Here is a 16,223-nt window from a genome sequence, read left to right on the forward strand (position 1 = left end):
TGAGTGCTTTTAAAAACCCGAGATTTGGGTGTTATCTAGCTGAAGGTGATTGAAAGTGGTAAACAAGCCACTTGAAAGTGATTAAATAACCACTTTCAATCACCTATAGGTGGTTTAAAGTGCTTGATTGAGAACCTATGTAAGCACAATAATATTTCAAACCACTTGAAAGCGGTAAACAAGCCACTCGAAAGTGATTAAATAACCACTTTCAATAAGTGATTAAATAACCACTTTCAATAAGTGATTAAATAACCACTTTCAATCACCTATAGGTGGTTTAAAGTTCTTGAGTGAGAACCTATGTAATAACTTGGAAGATTTCAAACCACTTGAAAGTGGTAAGATGACATTTTTCAATCACCTTTAGGTGATTTAGAGTGCTTCAGGTGGTTTCAAGAAGTGTAAAGCCCCTTTCAAACATGCAGAACAACTTCTTATAAATGTTCCTCTTATGTGCTTTCACAAACACGAGAGTGGGTGTTATAACTTGTATGTGATGGTACCAACCATTTTGGTTATTTTTTGTCACATTATCTCTTTATAGCCTGCTTTTTTGTGCAGGCAAAATGCATCCGATAGTGCGCAATTCGCTGAGATGCTTTGAGAATTTGAAGCCCTTTTTGGTTCAAAAATTGCGGGACCACAATACCTACCTACTGCTGCAAATATCATGTGCAAGTTGTCTACTTGAAAGATTCTTTCAACCAAATGCGTCAAGGTAGGTTTGCAGTACATGGAGAATCTTGTCACTGTGCTTGTGATGTTGGTGACCCTCCAGTCAGTGGCAATATATGTGTGGTTGCAAAGTCAACATTTGAGAGCCTCACAACACTATGGGAGTCCTTTTTGTGTCCTAAACCAAAAAATTCCATGTTTCATTTACACACTTGCTTGATGGGAAAATGCGATCAGTACGGTGCCAAACAACTCAAATGTTGTCCTTTTGAAGTACACAAAGACAACTTTCAGGTGGCTGCAAAGGTTTTTGTTGGTGTGGAGACACAATCTATACATGAAGATGGCTAGCACCACAAAAGGAAAGATCTTGTTATTCAGTAGATTGGGTGCTCCACTTTCATTTCATTCATGAAAGACAAGTTGACCAAGTTTATCAAACATAACCACATGTACAAATGGCAGGCCAACCAATTCAAAGAGTGTCTATAGAGTTTTTTAAGTGATGTCGTTCTCTCTATCGTGGACTTTGCAAAAAATTACAGTTTTAAAACTCAGAATGAGATCCAATCCATACACTGGTATTCTAGTCAGGTGAGCATTTTGGTCCACATCTGCTATGTGCGCTCGACAATGAATGACATCATAAAATTTCTCCATTTTTATATATCCGATGACAATGTGCATGACACATTGTTCATTCAACATTTCTTTCTATTGCATGACCGGTGGTTGAAGGACTAGGGTTTTTGTTTAAAGCGACATTGGGTATGGTCTGATGGTACAGCATCACAATTCAAAGAATGATGGCCTTTCTTCTTTGTTGCAAGGTTTTCTTAGCTTACTTGGCTTGAGATGATGCACAACTATTTTGGGTTAGGTCATGGAAAAGGTGAACATGATGGTGCTGGTGTAGTTATAAAGAGGGCATTAATCCATGAGCAATTGAAGGTGGATGGACACCCCCTATATAATACAGCAACAGTAATTACCTTGCCCTAATGAACAATAGGAAAGACTATTGGTCATCTGCGAAGAAGGTCGATAGGGTCTTCTGGGAAATCAAGGTGTGTGATGTGCTGAGAGATATAGAATGGGATTGCAAGAAAATCCGTGGATCACATTCGATGCATTGTGTGAATGGTTTCTCTTCAATAGACACGACTGCATTGAGGTGTATAAACTTGTCTTGCTTCTGTCTTTCTTGTGTGCATGGTCAATGGAGAAGATGTGCAAACAAAGCTCACGTAGAAGCATGGTAGTACGTGAGGGTCATACCAACATAGGCTAACATAGATGAAGATGTTTCAAGTGACGAGGAGATTGATGCACCTATGTATGCTGGCCATCATGATGATTTGAGTAATGCCTTACGAGTTGGAGATAGATTTGAAGTCAACATTGAGGAGGAAGACTCTCATTTTTATATACTAAGGTGTTTCATGGAGAAGAGGCTATCCACCGCGACTCAGAAGGATGCCTGGCACAATCATATAAAGAAGAACTCCTTTTATGTTGAGGGGCACTTTTATGATAAAGGCAAGAGACACTCCGATTGATATGTATTATTAGATGATAGGCCTCCTACTTCCATGTACTTCCACCTAGTTCGATGCTTGCCTTAAGTTCCCCTTGTATCCTGAGAAAAACGAGCCTAATGTCTACACTTTGAGTGATACCGTGTATGAGCACATCTACAATAGCACGCCCTCTGATAGCAAGCCAATTCAAAACACATTGACCTCATAAAGTATAATTGGGTGCTGCTTTCTTGTATCTGTTCCTCATAAAAACTTATGTTCCTTAACCGAAAGTTGGAGCGTTTCTGACACTTTTTTATTCTGTCGAGGACATGTAGCTTACAACTTGCCATCCAATTGCAAGTGCTTTAAACTACCTTCAACCAGATTTTACAAAAATTTAAAGCCATTTAAGCCGCCCAAAAGTTGTCAAGACACCCTTATATACGTAGTTTTGATATCATTGACCACCTAAACAAGTGGTCACTAAACCACTATCAAGTGGTTCAAAACCTTTTCCAAACCACTTTCAAATCACTTGCAAGTGAGGAGAAGACATAGCAAGTGACATAGAAGGCCTTTGAAAGTGCTTTAGAACCACTTAGTTGAATATGTAGTGTCAATCTCATAGACCACCTGCAAGTGCTATCTAAACCACTAGCAAGTGGTTTTGAACCACTGTCAAGTGGTTCTGAACCACTATCAAGTGCTATCTTAACCACTAGCGAGTGCTATCTAAACCACAAGCAAGTGCTATCTTTACCACTGGCAAGTGGTTCCTAACACTGCCAAGTGGTTCAGAACCACCTGCAAGTGTTATCTAAACCACTAGCAAGTGGTTCTGAACCACTAGCAAGTGCTATCTTAACCGCTGGAAAAAGGCTATCTTAACCACTGAAAGTGGTTCTGAACCACTGGCAAGAGGTTCTTAACCACCACTGGCAAGTGGTTCCAAACCACTAGAAAGAGCTATCTTAACCACCAGCAAAAGGTTCAGAACTACTGCAAGTGGTACAAAAGTCCTGTTCAAGTGGTTCAGAACCACTTTCAAGTGGTTCTTTACCACTTGCTTGTGGCTACCAGTTTACATAATGCAAATAGTTGTCAACCACTTGCATGTGGTCCATAGTTCACAAGTGGTATAGCTGGCACTTCTGCCCACTAACCGCTCATATTTATCTTCTACAAAGGCCCTAAGAAAAACTACTAAAATAATTAAAAATCAGCTTATAATAATACATCTTGCAAGGCGCACAACAAAATGGTCGATTGAATAGCAAATCGTGTTTCTACATTAGAAATTAATATTGAATTCCGCAATAGAACGTCAGTTTTTTCCCCATTTTACAAAAAAAAGTCCTCATCATGAGTTACACTATCAAACTCTTCATGGGTATTAACATAAATGATCACAGGTACACAACTCTTAAGATTTTTGTTGAGATCGGAGATCAAAAGGCAACCTTTTATAACATGTTTGTGGAGGTGGTGGAGGCAGCACTTTGCCTTTGCCGCCGCTTGATAATTTTTCCCTCACAGATTCATCTTTTCGAAGAGTCTGCCACCCTATTCTTCTAGCATCCAGTTTACAAGCAGTGATCAACTCTGATCAATTATCTATTTTCTTCCACTCATAGATAAATGGCAAAACTTCATGATACACAAACCTCTCCCATTGGTCTTTTGTCTAGTCCTCTAGAGAAGGCAAGATAACATAGGAGTCTTCATTGTTCAAGTAGCACCTGGGATATTTGTCATCTAGCAGGAGGGTGTTATCTTTGTTGAATTATGGAAACTCATTCCAAAAAGTGCCCAAGAGTAGAAAGATCATCTGTTCCCCTTGCTTGTCAATCCATGAGCTTCTACTGCATGCCTCCTTCACAATCCACCCATTCAAGCACCTACGGGGATGAGGCAAGCACAATTCTAACCTCTTTTCTAGGTCTCGGTAAGGGCTTGTGTTCCAAACGTACACTTCAAACATCTGGATGGGTCCAAGAACAAACCACTCTGCAAAATGGTGCATATAGTGGTTCAGATAGTTGTCCTGCTGCACCTTCCGAAAGTGAAGCATGTCGACATTAGGCAGGCTTGGTCCCTCTCTCTTGTCGTGAGTGACAATAAGCAGATCATTAATATTAATGATCAAGGTAGGCCTATTATCCTCCAAAAGGTGAGGGACACGAAACTGAGTTACTAGGGGTGTCTCCGAATCAAAGTGCCCCAGGTCTTCTTCAGCACAATGTTGGTGGCCAACATTACCAATCACTTGTATTTTTTCTATAGTGCCCAAAAAACCACACCCAGTAAATTTTAGTGAAGATTGACACCACGAGACAAAAAAATAATCTTATATTCAAAATAAGTAAACAGCACAAAAAGCACATGGAACTTAAAGTTTCCAATGTGCACGCGGTTTGGGGGGTCTTGATTAGTACTTTTCTTTAGATCTGGATGATGCACTCCTTCCTCTTACTGTCACTTGCATTTCTTCCTCAGGGTATCTGCAATTACTAGTAACGGGTCCACATCCTCTGCGTCCTCCACTTTATCCTCTGGGATCACAATAAGGTTTAGGGGAAAAAAACCAAAATCTGCTCGAACAAAAATGAATATATGCACTTCATTACCTTCCTGGTTGTCGGTTGAGACCTTGCTGGAGTCATGTCCAATGGTTTCCTTCTCATGGTTCTCAACCACAAAGGGTTCAACCTCGGGGTCCTCCACTCTATCCCCACGTTTTACAACAACCTTGCCATGCTGAAAACCCTTAGATAGCTCTATGTTGTTCTCCTCAAGTTCAGACAGTTCTATATTTTTCTTGTCAAGCTCAAGTAGACAAGAACTTTTATCAGCATTGGTTTCTGCGAAGAAAGAAATCATGTTAAGGGACTTATCTCATGACAAGTGGATTGAAGCTGAGAATAGTGAACCCACCCTCTAGCTTTGTGTACTCAATTCCAAGTGCCGAGCACTTGGCAGTTTCTGGAATCTTTACAATGCACTATGGGTGAGTGCACTCTGCCATAGTGCCGCATAGAACTGCAAAGAAAAATGGGTGATATTTGTGTTGACATTCCAGCGAGAACAACCCTACCATGTGGTTAGCTGAGAGGGGTTTCCCACATGCAACACAATCACCCCAAAAGGTTTCAAAACAGAGGCTTTAGTAGGCAGTGAGGGGACAATGATTCCTCTACCCTTTTCCTGGATATATTTGATGGCTGTATCCATAAATTCTGTTCGAGACGTCAAGGCTTCTAATTGAAATTCCAAAGACATATTCCTTTGATGCCAACCATAGCATAAACAACAGTGGGGAGAGTAAGATCATTTCATGCTTGAATGGACTTAAGTGCACAAACTTGAATGCTTCTATTCAACTTCTTCATAAGAATACAAAGCAAATAAAAAAATGCTTGACAAATCTTATCAAAACGCATTCTAGTCATCTCTTAGCACTTTCTAATTAGTTGTTTAGCACTTTTTAACCACCTATTGAGCACCATTGAGCACTTCAGAGAACTTTGTAACCACATGGTCACCACTTTCTTAGCACCTAGCTACCACTTTCAAAGCACTTTCAAAGCACCTTTAGAGAACTTTCAAAGAACCTGGTTACCACTTTCTTGGTACCAAAAAGCATTTCAAATCACTTAATGACCACTTATTGATCAACTGTAAGCACTTCAAAGCACTTGATTACCACTTTCTTAGCTAAAAATAATTTCAAATCACTTTTTGACCACCTATTGATCAACAATAAGCACTTCTAAGCACTTTCTTACCACCTAGACACCTTTTTTACTCCTTATGAGCAGTTAAAGTGATTTAGATTGCAGATTGGTTACTTGAAATCACTTTGAAGTACTTTCTAAGCACCATTTAGTATTGTGGAGCACTTTCTAACCACCTGCTTACCACTTTCGTTGCACCATAAATCATTTCAAATCACTTTCTGACCACCTATTAGGCAACATTGAGCACTTCAAAGAACTTTCTTACCACCTAGTCACCACATAGTGCTCCTTGTGATGAATTTAAGTGCTTAAAAGTTCTAATTGCTTCCTTGAAAGCACTTTGAATTACTTTCTTAGCACCATTCAGCATTGTGGAGCACTTTAAAGCAACCTCTTCACTCAATCATTAGCACTTGGTCAAAACTTCATAACCACCTAGAAAGCAGTATATAGCTATATTAAAGCACTTCAAAGTACTTTGAATTACCTCTTCACCACTTTAAAACACTATCTTACCACCTATCAAGCATTTTCAAGCATATTGTAGGCACCATTGAGCACTTCAAAGCACTTCTAGGTGCTTTTAAGGCATTTATTAGCACTTTCGAGGCACTTGTGAGCACTATGAAGCCTTTTCTAACCACTTGGTCATCAATTCCTACTCCAAGTAAGCAGTTTAGACCTATCTAAAAGAACTTCATAACATGAAGCATATCTAGTCTTAACTCCAACCACTTGGTCAACACATTCTCCTTATCTATTGAGCAATTTGAATTTATTACAAAGCACTTATAGTAACTTTTAGCAGCAAGCTGACCTGCAAGGAGTCCAAATCTTCTTTAAGCCGCCCTAAATCAGTATTGACACGTGCCTTGTACAGCATCTTGGTGAGAGGCTGTGACCTCTACCTCCCGTGGATCTGAATCAGGTGAGGTCTTGAGCACCTCCAACTCCTTGTTTAGTTGGTCCAATTCCCTATAGAAGTCACTGTAAGTAGAAAAATTTCCTTCATTTCTAAGCCACTAGTCCCTCTTTTCCTACAACTGCACTCTCACCTTGCCCAACAGCCTTTTTTGCTCATTCTCTTGGCCACTAAGTCCCTCTGCCATGCTAAGCACCAGCTGAATATACATTGGTGTCTCTATTGCCTGAAATGGCTGCAGCTTGCTTGCCAATATTGTTGGTATTGATGACAAGTCATTGTCACAGATAGATGCTTCTATTTGAATGACACTTGTCAAGCCATAATCAGTGCGGAACTTGTTGATCTTTCGCTCTAAACCCCCTTTTTGCATCTTGCATTTTTCAAGGACAGTGCCACCAAACCTTGCCCATGCAATCCGATGTGCAGTCAGATCAATTGCTACTGGTGGACACCTCTCATACGCAAAACCTCGTGAAATTTTGCTAGAAGCTCACCATTGGATGGAGTTGCTTGATATACCTTCTGGTACAAAATCCGGCACTCATCAACGAACTCATCCCTCACATGGTTGAGAAATAGCTTTGTGCTTTTCTTGTGCAGACACTCATCCACTCCTCATTGGGGATATATTTATCTGTGAGCTCTTTAGTCAGCTTCCCCTCTAGGTTGATCCCGTACTCCTCATGCAGTTCCTCAATCGAGAAGAAAAATATTGATAGCCGCGGGTGCTCCATTGCTGCAAGCACCAGAAAACAGAGCTTGCTGAAATCCTAGCTTTGCAAACACTAAAGCAATGGAAAAAAACAATGCAAAACATACACATGCACACCTTTTGATGACTTTGTTGACAACTTCGAGTTGGATGCAACGATTCCAGAGTGCCAGGTAGAGCCTTTACCTCCACTTTTGATGGAGTGCTAGGCGTTGCGAGCTCATTGACTGGAGGGGTTTGATCTTGAAGTTCAGGTTCAGGCATTGTGCCCTTCCTGGTCTTGTGCCTTGGTAAACCATGTGCAAGTGAATTCATCCTGCAACCTACAACTTGATTGTACAGTAAAGAGAATGAGCTTATGGCACGCAGAGAAAGACTAATGCCTACAACTCCAAGTGCTACAGTGTGATGCATGCAAAGCTTGACTTCAGTAAAGTAGACAAGCAAAATGGGACATGCAAACTGTTTATGAGCACGGCTAGCGACCTCTGTTTGCAAAAAGGATACATGTCTTATGAGTATGAGGAGAAAGACTAATGCATGCATACTTGTAGCTCCAAGTGCTACAGTATTCATGATGCATGCAAAGCTTCGCCTTCAAAAGCAGTAAAAAAATGGCACATGTAGACATGGAAACCTCAGTAGTTCAAAACGGCAGTAGGTTAACCTTTTGAGTCCGCCAAAGCAGAGGCGAGAGTGAATGAGATGTCTGCAAACCTCAACGGTAGGGTTTAACTTCTCAGACTGGTAGAACAAAGGCGAGAGTGAATGAGACAAGTGTTTGTGTTGAAGCTCAAGGAGATCACCTGGCACGCGGGAAAAAGTTGACGTCGACGTTGTCCTATGACAACTCACATCATGTATACCTTGAAATGATGACTGAGACGCCCCTCCCTACAATCAATGGCCCCTTCCAACTACTAAGGCCATTAATATTTTAAAGTTCCCCTTTCCTTTTTTGAATTTATCACAAATTCCTCTCCAAAGTAGTCTCTTGGTGGTATCCCAAAAAGTGAAATAGTGGTACCACCAATACATGCTTAAACCCATTTATAAAGAATTTATCACCCAAAGTGTAAGGTTTATTTTTGTTTTAGAAGGCCATACCACCTTTGAAACCAAGTGAACCAGCTCCATTGATGAAGCTCCATACTTACTTTTCCATAAAGCAAGAGCAGCTTAAATAAAATTTCCTTTAAGAATATCAAACAAGTTTTTTATGACATATAACGTTTAACCCCAAATAGGGTTTATGGCATTCTCCTTCCTCAAATTTTGTATGTTACTTACTTTCATTCTCTAATGACTAAGCCAATTAGCAGAGATCTTTAGATATGAACACGGTATCTAGCTAGACCAAGTGCATGAAAAAAGTAAGTGTGTGTGTTTTTTATGCGCTTTTTTTAGCCAATTTATAGGAATGTTGAAAAGATATAGCATTACCAAAAAAATCAGTAAACCACCAAGTATGAATTCGATGGAGATCCCACCCAGAACAATCCACCGAACATCTTTTATCCAGAAAGTTAGTGCGCAATCGAGAAACAACCCCGGTTTCTTACAGTAATACATGTGCTAAGTGAAAGAACACAATTAGTACCTTTATCAAGTCCAAAAAGACCAGTAAACAATAGGGTACAGCTAGTATGCCATAAGTCAGCTAACCCACAACCAATGTACAATGCAGAGCCACCATAAGCAGTAGCAGGATCATTACCTCATGTTTGCTTAGCCCATTTAGCCTTTACCATATGAACCTAGCCAACCCACATAATGGGTTTTACCCGGTTAAGCAATAAGGAACATCAATCCTCAGAAGTGCCGTAATTTGTTTTAAGAAAGGCCAACCACACGATGGTTTATTATACCAAGCTAAGTGGCCGGTTATGCCGCCCAATCTTTTCCAAGTTTTTGCTTATGTACCGTCATCAACAGTAAATAAAAAACAGTGAATATCGAGTATGGAAACCCCATTATCTCAAAATTTTGAACATTATGTACCTATAGCTAGTTATAAATAATGAACAACAGAAAAAAAACCAGTAACAATACCATAGTCATGCCCCAAAACAACCTTTCCAACTATTTATCATATGATGCCAGTCATAGCCAGCCATTGTAGTGGACCTTACCAGGCTGAAGAATGAGGAACAACACCCCTTAGTAATGCTTGTTATTGTCAAACCGAGCCAACCATACAGTGGTCCAACCATTTATGCACTACTAAGTATAGCCATCTCGACCATTTAAGTAAATCACTGCTAAGTACATGCTTTTTATGTGACAGTGTTTTAAATATAAAAATTTGACAAAAACGAGATCATTGATGCTAAGCTTAGTGACCAACTTGAGTTGGTTGTGTTGTAAGCTCCATGTTTGGTGCAGCAAATGTAAAAAAACACACAGTCCTCACACTTAACACAAGTAAAACACACGCAGAGCTAAGTGAGTGATAGAATGAGCCATCACCTCTTTAAATAGAAGAAGGAACGCCGCTATCACTCATGGCTAATTGCTTGTAGAGTGTATTGAGTAGATTGAGCTCCCCCTGGGGATTTACGGATGAGTAGCCGCCTGCGATGCAGTCCAGCACAAATAGGGCTACCATAGCACCTCATTGCATGGTAAATGAGGGTAGTAAGTAGTTAATTTAGCCACGCTTTGTAATCATCATACCTAGCCCATATCTAGAAAAAGGTGTGGGTTTTTTTATAACCCCAGAGTGTCGACAATCTAGGGCATGATACACACTATTTGAAGCTTAAAAAAACTACCAGCAAGTAGTGATGTGTGTGTGTGTGTGTGTGTGTGTACCCTCCTTGTCCCATGCACCATACACAATGGGTCGATAGTAGGCCCATTGTGAACGGGCCTACTATCTTATTAGAGAGATGACAATATCAAGGTTAAATGTAATTTCGGTCAGTCATGTCGAGTAAGTGATTGTAGAATTTTATCAATTATGTCGTATCTATTGAATCCATTCAGGTAGTACTTGTTTATAACCATCTTAATATCTTTGCAAGCAAGGAGGTAGTTAGAAGAGGAGTAGATAATTAGGTAAAGTAGGCTGATACAAGTGCTGAGAGCTGCTATGTGGGGTCTATTACTATTCCTTTTTATGAACTCAAAAGGTGGAAATTTTAGAAGATCTCTCTTCCATATAAATTTTTGGTCATACTCACCAACAAAGGGTATATGAAGAGAAATAGAAAAATTAAGGAATTGTAATGAAGTGCAGAAAAGTCCATTAGGTGTTGTGAGCCCTTGTAAAGAAGTTGGTTCTGTTTTAAGCAGTTAGGATATGTATGACATATCTCCTCAAAAAAGTCTTTGTTGTTGATGCTCAGTAGGTCATCCATACATCTGTAAGTATGTCTGAATAGTAAAAGTTTATTACGTTTATCTCCCATGGTTTTGAGAAACCATTTGTATTCGAGGAAGGAAAGGAATATATTACATATAAGCGGGGAGCAGGAAAACGCCATGGGGATGCCAAGGCTTTGGTTAAAACAACATTCTCTAGAGAGAATGGTACAATTTTCAAGTAACCATGATATGTAGAGACATAACTTCTCTTCATTGAAGTGTAAGGGGTGGGAAGAGTGTGTCTTTTTTAACTATCTAGGTTTTTTGGAAAGAGATATGCAAAAGAAACCTCTCGTGCTAGCTTTAACAAAAGATAGTTTGATAACCTGTGATAGTACATCTTTAAGCCGAAGATCACCTTCTAATGGAATATTCTCATAACACTGAGTAATGTCTGCTAAGAAAAGATGAAAAATATGTTTAGGGTGGTTGAGAGAAACCTCGGTAGAGTTTTTTGTTATCCAAAAGGGGTTGTATTGTACTTGTAGAAAGTTATGGTAGATTTTTTGTTTAGATGCACAGATAAGTTCAAACTCTACTAATATAAGGTCAAGACAATGAGTGATATCTTTGGTGATATCTGTAAACATGCCATTTGAAGCGTCTGATATCCATCTTTTTATGTTTATGAATCTTATAGGTAGAAAAAATTATTGACAGTTTAGTATCATGAAGAGAATATCCCAATTTCTCTAAGTGTCTTGAGATGTTATTGGTAACTGTTTGTAGATATGTATTAATTCTTGTGAACTCCTTTCTGGATACTCGAGAATGAGCAGCTTTCCAGGCTAAGTTTTTACAAATAAGAGTGGGACAATTAGAGCTTTTACCTAAACCAACAATGAACCACATCTTTGGTACTTTTTGAAACTCATATGCGAGTTGTGGTGCTAGCCAAGATTTGTTTGTATACAATCATTTCCTAGGTACTTGTGAGATTTTTTGAAAAAAGCATTCTTCCACTACTTTGGTTAAGTCCAGTAGGACTAACTTCTCCACTCGGAGAGAACTGGCAAGGTCAGTTAAGCAGCTACGTAAAGATGATAGAGCGAGATATGGGTTGTTTGGAAAGTTAGGTATGTGATTAAGCCCTTTAGCCAAGATTTTCCGGACTTTGATATTTCAATGATGGTAAGATCAAGTACAAACATGCATACCACATGTATCAAAGTCTTTGCAAAATGTGATAAACTGATTGCAGATGCATTCAAGGACTGAGTTATGTCAAAGAAAATCATTACTGTAAACCAAGTTTTTAATGGGTTTTTGATATTCCAGCTGATAAGTACATTGTCCAATAGTTTGTGATTGCCAAAAAGTAGGTCAAAGCACTCAAAAAAAAGTGTTTTAGGATGTACCCAGTCGAGAAGCTCATTTTGAAAGAGATAGTGTATGTAAATAAAGTCTTGTCTTGGAACTTTTTCGTTGAGAAACTTCCTTCCACATGGGCTCACAGAAACCTGCAGTTTCATCAATGATTACATTTTAAGAAGGTTCCTGATTGGTGTGTTTCTGCCTCTTCCCCTAGTGTAGCTTACGAGATTTTCCTGGCTTAGAAGAAGAGCTAGGTGTCATAAAATAAGTAAAAGAGTTGGGGGAAGCAAGAGAATTGGGTCTTCTTAGAGAAGGGGAGTCATCTTCATCAATACAAGGTTTGAGTAAGCTAGTGATAATGTTTACACCTTTGTAATTAGCATAAGTGGTTAGATAGATCCCAGGTTCATCAAAATTTAGTTCCTTCATAATATCCAGCATTAGCCCATGATAGATGTTAAAAGCAATCTAAGCAATTACAGTCTGTTTTGCTTGGCCACCTAACCAAGAGAAAATAAGGGAGAGATGAAAGTCCACGGGTGTTTTCAGGAAGAGTAGGTCTAGATGGTTGAGAATAAACCATATGGCATGATCAAACCACATGATGTTGGATTCGCATGAAGCTTTAGGGTCAAGAAATTTGCAGGCACATTTAACATAGGGCCAAAAAACATTCCAAATGGATTATGTGTAGAAGTCACGGTTGCTTTTGGCAAACACCATGTTTCCCTTTGTACGGATGTAGAGGCCTGTATTGGAAGGGCATTTGGAATGATCGATGAGGTTGAGGTTGAAGGGGGCTTTTATGAGTTCCCCTTTATTAAGGAACTATCCACCGTTTAGAATTTCTAGTCTGCAGTCTTCAATAGTAGAGGCAAGGAGGTTAGCAAGGTAAAACTAGGTTTCACTTAGAATAGGTGCTAAAAAGGCTTTGTTAGGTAAGACCCAAAGCTGATGGTCTACCCCAAAAGATTCAATTTCAATCTTCCTAACAGGGAGGAAAGGAAAGACTTTGGAGATTTTTGGTACCATTTCTAAGGGGTTAGAGTCATTGAGGGAGAAAAGATTGCTCTAAAACTCTTTGACGGCTTCTAGAGTAGCAATATCCCTACAAAATATGCCACCTATTTGAGGGATAGTTGGGGTAGCTGGGGTACTTATAAAGGTAGGATTGAGGCCGCATAGTTTTTTAAAAAAGTTGGACAGGTCAACCCCAGAAGATGAGAATGAGGCAAGCTCTTGCTGATATTGTACAGAGAGTATAGAAAGTTGTGTTGTGTACTAGGAAATCAAATTAACAACGTCTTTTGAATCCTTGTCCAAGGTAGCCAAAATTTTGACCCAATCATTAAAAGATAACATGTGTAAGATAGACATGTTTTTGTCTGAGGTAAGAGCCGAGTCATAAACTAGTTGAGAAGCATCCAGGCTGCTAATACATATGAGGACAAGAGATATTGCCACAGAGAGGGGTTCAGAGGTTAATTCCAAACCTTGCAAGAGAGCAAGGGTCTACAATATACCAAAATGTTAATGAGGCTATGACTACTAATTGTAGTAACTAATACAATATTTGTCCTTTGTTACCAGAAAAGGTCGGGTTTCTTTTACTTCTAAGTTTACTTTTTCCTTAAGAGGTTTATTTTTTAAGAAAGTTTCTAAGTATGGAGCCTGATTTACCCTTGTAACTTTTATTTTAAAAATGCACATTTGTAAGGCCCCCATTATGAGGATAATCCATGGTGCATGAGATAAATCACTCTCCAAAAAAAAAACCAAAAATTCATACCTAGAATATTTCTTTTTATCGGAACATCTTGGCCAAACGGTGATAAAAAAGTGAGCAAAAAATGGCCGATCAGGTGCTAGTAGTCAATGGTCGATGGCTGTCGATGACCAAAACTCAATGATTGATGGCCGGTATCCAACGACCACGAATGTGGCAAGTTCTACTAGGACTTGTCCACACAAGGGCGGCTACACATGAGCACATCTACACATGGATGAATACCTCTCATGAGACAGGGTAGCCCATAGAGGCTCCTTTTGGCCTATAAAAGGAGGTCTTTTCTACACATGAAATTGGTGTGTGAAGTGGTAAAAGAGAGTGAAGGTGGAATGAAGCAAGGAGAAGAAGAGTATTAGGCAAGAGGTCCATTAAGGGTTTCTAATCCCTTTGTAATTACGTCAAGTTTGAAGTGCAAATCCATTGAGTGGATGCTTTCCAATGGATGTAGCCTGAACCACGTATATCATGTTTACTCTCTCTCTCTCTCTTCTCTTTTATATCTCTTGTGTGTGAAAATTATCTCTCTCCATTAAGTAAACTTCTCTAATCTTTATTTAGCTACTCATGAATTCCTAACAACTAGTATTAAATCGGGGGGGGGGGGTTTACTAGTAGCTAAAATATATAAAGCAAAGGATTCTTTGAATTAAGTGGGAGTGATGTCAGAGAAGGGTAAGTTTCAGATTGAGAGTTTCAATGATAATAATTACCAAGAGTGGAAGATCTAGATCAAAGACTATCTCTACCAAAAGGATCTTTATTTTCCATTAGGTAGTCTTGCAAAGAAGCCCGCAACAATGGTAGATAGAGCTTGGAATATCCTTAATCTGAAGGCATTTGGAAAAATCCAGTTTTGCTTGGTGTTAATGGTGGCACTCCACATTTAAAAAATGAAGACCATGGAGGACTTGACGATGTCGCTTGACAGCCTCTACAAGAAACCATTTGTATCAAACACAAGGTATTTCTCATGAAGCAATTGTTCCATCTAAAAATGGCCGAGAGTGGTTTGGTTGTAGAACACTTGAAGTCACCTTCGATAGGTGAAGATCAACTTTGATGATGAATTTCAAGATCTCCTAATACTATCATCATGAGTCCCAAATAGTTGGAATAGCCTTGTCATGGCCATAAGTAACTCAATCTTTGGTACAAACACATGTTGTGGGTGTTCTCTTTAGCGAGGAGATGCAAAGGACAAGCACAAGTGAATCATCAAGTGTTGCACTATCAGTGAAAACAAAAGAAAGACCAAAGGAAAGGTTCAAGGACCAAAGAAGTTATGATCACTCAAGACGGACAAAGTCATGGACAAAGTCAGTTCTTGAGTGTTGGTGGATCTGCGGCAAGAAGGGCCACATCAAAAAGGATTGTTGATCCAAGAAGAAGGAGTCTGAGTCTCAAGACAACAAGTCAATATTGAAGGCCAATGTGGCACATAAAGTAGAGCAATTATTCTCTAATTCTTTCAGTGGACAATGTGTTCATCTCATGGGTAGTAGACTTCGGGGCTTCATTACATGTGACACCCCACAAGCACTATTTCCAAGCTCTTTCCAAGATTACAAAAAAACTAATTTTGGGTATGTATACTTGGGAGATGATGAAGCTTGTGAAATTTTTGACAAAGGTACATTTTTTGTCAAAACCAAAAATGGAAATAAATGGAAGCATAGAGATGTTCAACATGTTTCCTCTCTTCGCAGGAACTCAATCTCTACAAGTCAATTGGACAATTAAGGTCACAATGTTGCATTCAAAAACAAACGATGGAAGCTCTTGAAAGGATCTTTGGTGGTTGCAAAAAGAGATAAGGTTTGTATACTATGCTCTTGTATGATTAGTGCACAATCTTCAATTTTTGCAGCATCTACAAAAGTTGATGGAGTGGTATGACACTATCAGCTTGGGCACGTGAGTACCAAAGGAATGCAAATCCTTCAATTAAATAATCTTCTACAAGGTTTGAAGGAAGTAGACTTGGAATCCCATGACTATGTTTATGGTATACAAAAGAGTATAAAATTACTTAAAGTGAAAAATGAAAGAAAACATAAAAGGCTTGAATGGATTCATTCTGGTATATGGGATCCTACTAGCTAGTACACCATCCCTTGGTGGCTCATTGTTTTATGTAATATTCATAGATGATGCAACTAAGAATACATGGGTTTAT

The sequence above is a fragment of the Adiantum capillus-veneris genome, chromosome 29 (assembly GCF_014529385.1).
Source record: "Adiantum capillus-veneris isolate H3 chromosome 29, ASM1452938v2, whole genome shotgun sequence".
In the NCBI taxonomy this organism is placed as follows: Eukaryota; Viridiplantae; Streptophyta; class Polypodiopsida; order Polypodiales; family Pteridaceae; genus Adiantum; species Adiantum capillus-veneris.